General features: G+C 33.4%; 1 pseudogene; it reads left to right on the forward strand.

Moving 5' to 3' along the window:
* Positions 1-476: 476 nt before the first annotated feature.
* On the forward strand, positions 477-1,588 carry LOC111879780 (probable dolichyl-diphosphooligosaccharide--protein glycosyltransferase subunit 3B; annotated as a pseudogene).
* The last annotated feature ends 2,453 nt before the right edge of the window (positions 1,589-4,041 follow it).

Raw genomic sequence — 4,041 nt, forward strand, 5'->3', positions numbered from 1 at the left:
TCGAGGTGAATTCAACAAGTGAACGAGCATTAATTGACATGATCGAAATTCAAGTTGTATGTCGATGGATGCGACGTTAGGGAATTTGCAAAATATATAAAATTTTATTATTTGAGCATTTAACAACTGAAAGGAAATATTTTCTTTATTATGAGGATGTAGATGGCTATTTTTCTATTAATTTGGTTTGTTTTTTAATTAATTTTCATGATTTAATCTGTTTGGCATCGTTTATAAATAATGTATAATTAACTAAAACTGACTCTTATATTTACAAACTAGTTTCTACTATAGTGAAAATATATTATTTTATAGGGAGATCATCTTGAAGAGAAAGCTTGGTTAAAATTAGGGAAAATGACACATTAGCCCAATGATGTTTTGCACATTTACCCATTGAGTCCCTTAATTATTGTTCGTGCTTTATGAGGGAGTAAACTTATTTTTGTCGGATCAAATTGGTCCCTTTTGAAGAAATGAAGGGGTAAGCCGGTAACTTCTTGGCCACCTCAACAAAGAAATTGACTTTTAACTTCTTCCTTTAAAAATTTCCTCCTTTGACTTTGAATCGGGCCATTTACAGTGAATGGGAATCAATTTGGAAGCTAATTTTGACTATTTAGGAAATCAATTTTGACTATTTTATCTTTGGATACTTCATCGGCTCTTCACAGATGATGAAATCAATGTCGAGCTAGAAGTCTCCCATCCTTTTACTTACTTTTATTCATCGTTTACATCTGTTTCCTAGTTCTCTGGGTTCTCGAATGCTTTAACAACACAGGATCCGTTCATCGGATCCATTTCTTGATGGTCGTGTTAACAATGAGAATTCATCATCAGCACTTTCCAAGCTCTTCTTCTGCGACATCGAATTCGGCGAATCGCAATCATCGTTCGCCCAATACGGTGTTAACGCTTTGCCACACATCCGCCTCCTTCCACCAGATGCGACCACTTTAAAAACCGACTCGATCTCCATGGACACCGGTGATTTCTCCCATTTAGCCGAATCCATGGGTAATTTATCGAATCGAGAACTAAACTCAAAATGGGTCAAATCCACCGTCCTCCAATTCTCTCAAAAACTCAAATAGGGTTCTTAATCGCTGCATTCCTGATATCCTTGCCATTCCTGTTCAAAAGACTATTAGGCTGTGAAACACTTCTACATGATAATTAGAGGGTTTGGCTATCCGGTTCTGTGTTCATTTACTTCTTTAGCGTTTCGGGAAGTACGCACAACATAATTCGCAAAATGCCGATGTTCACATCCGATAGAACTGATCCAAGTAAGCTCGTCTTCTTCTACCAGGGATCTGGAATGCAGTTGGGTGCTGAGGGTTTTGCTATCGGGTTTCTTTACACCATTATTGGCATGTTGTTGGCTTTTATGACCCATGTTTTGGTTAGGGTGCAGAGTAGGATTGCACAGAGGATGACAATGATCATTGCCATGATTATTTCAGTATGGGCTGTAAGGAAAGTTGTGTATTTAGATAATTTGAAGACTGGTTATGATGTTCATACGTATTTGGATAATCGACTCTTCACAGATGATGAAATCAACGCCGAACTGTTGTTCTAGGGAGGGCTTGATTTTGAGGGTGTGTCTCCGATTTTTTATTTTTTAATGGATTTTGAGACAAGAACAAATGGTGTTTTGACTTTTAAATGAGGAAATGAATACGTGGAACATCAAACTGGCTAATATAGGTTAGAGGGACTATAAAGACAGGTCACAACAAAGTTTATTTCCTCATAAAACACGGAAAATATTTAAGGGACTCAATGGGTAAATGTGTAAAACAACGTAGGGCTAATGTGTCATTTTTCCTTAAATATAAGCATTAAAACCATAAGCGTGACTGATTTACTTTTTATTTTGGCTGGTACTTAATTTTAAGATTTATTATTATTATTATTATTATTATTATTATTATTATTATTATTATTATTATTATTATTTTTGCATTATTTTTCAAACTTGATAAATTGTTAAAACAATCACATTTATAACTATTTTTTTTTTTGTTTTTTTTATTTTAATATACTACATATTTGACTATTTTCTTTAGTTTTATTATATTCAACTATTTTATGTTGGACTTTTTAGATATACTTACTGAAAAGTTTAAAAATATGAAAATAGAGAAATTACAAGTAGTAAATGAAAACTATAGTGATTGTGATGAATCAGATTTAGAAAAATTAGAAGAACAATTTATGTCTAATACACAGATTAACAAAATACTTCTTACTTTCGGAAAATCCTTAAAAAAAATCTTGTTTCCAATTTTAATTTTAATTTTAATGTCGCAAACTACACCACCTTTTTCTTATAGTTATATACAATATATTGTTACCTAAATATCTAAATATATTATATAATAGGTGTAAGACCCATATATTACATGAATTAATTAAAAGAAATTAAATATAAAAGTCTAAATATTTAAAAACTTTCGATTTATAAGAAAACAAGAAAAATATGAATTATTAAAATTGATTTTTTATCTTTTAAATTTAAATAAATAAACAAAATAAACTAATAGACTTTCATTTGGAAATTTTGAAGTTAGAAGGTAATTCCATTAATAAAATTAATATCAATTTATTACTACGTTTATTGTAATTATTATATTAAAGTATTATGTGGAATTTATTAAAATATAAAAACCTATAAAATGACATGTGGAAAAGAAAATTTAATTCAAAATAACCACAATATGACATTTGGTAATTTGAAAGAGATTGTAACATGTGGCAAAAAAAACATTCATTTATTAGAATAATTTTTTATCTTTTAAATTTAAATAAATAAACAAAATAAACTAATAAGCTTTAATTTAGAAATTTTGAAAAAAGAAGGTAAGTCCATTAATAAATTTGATATTTATTTATTTGTAACGACCCAAAAATCAGGGGTAAAAATTTCATTTTGTTTATAGTTAAAACACAGATATCATTCGAATTCAAGCATTCCAAAAACATTGCTAATTAAAACATTTATCAGAGTTCATCCCAAAATCACATATTGCAGAAACACGGGTGTATGCGTTACGATCATGCTGGGCCCACCCTTTCCAAACTAATGATACCTGAAACCATAAACAAAACTGTAAGCACGAAGCTTAGTGAGCTCCCCAGAACATACCCTGCACAATTCGCATAATCACATAAATCATATTAGTTATATCAGCTACATAAACCACATAAGTCATGCATACAAACATATAAGGATGTCGTGGACTCCCTCTAGGGTCTTATACCTATATTCCATGGGCTCCCCCTGGTCCTTACCTGGAATGCCATGGGCTACCCCTATGGTCTAATATCCAATTGTCATGGGCTCCCCCCCGGGGGGGGGGGGTGTTGGGGTCTTCCATGCAAGTATCACAAAGATAACTAACATATCACACATCACATAAACAACTAGTATACCACAAATCACAGAAACAATGCATATAAGCATATAAGGATGTCGTGGCCTCCTCCCAGGGTCTTATACCTACATCCCATGGGCTCCCCCATTGTCTTTACTACTTGTCATGGGCTCCCCCACATAGTCTTATATCCAACTTCCATAGACTCCCCCCGGGGTCTTCCATGCAAAAAATATAAGTTTAACTAGCATATTATATATCACAGAAATATCTATCATACTATATAACTCATACATAACATATATGGATGTCGTGGACTCCCTCCAGGGTATTGCTCCTATGTGCTATTGGCTCCCCCACATGGTCTTAACTACTTGTTATGGGCTCCCCACATGCTCTTTACCTAGGAGTGCCATGGTCTCCCCCACATGGCCTTATGTTCAACTGCTACGAGCTCCCCCCGAGGTCTCCACATATCTAGTCAATAAGTACTAGCATATTCTCATATACATGCATACCAGATATATCAGTGGTGAATCCATAATAAACACTACAACTAACTAAATGGGCCGGCCATGGTACCTTCGACCCATGGGTATGGTGAGGAGACTAACCTCGAATGCAAACGCTTCCCAAATGAAATCCTTAGCTGCTA

Source organism: Lactuca sativa, chromosome 7 (assembly GCF_002870075.4).
Source record: "Lactuca sativa cultivar Salinas chromosome 7, Lsat_Salinas_v11, whole genome shotgun sequence".
Taxonomy (NCBI): Eukaryota; Viridiplantae; Streptophyta; class Magnoliopsida; order Asterales; family Asteraceae; genus Lactuca; species Lactuca sativa.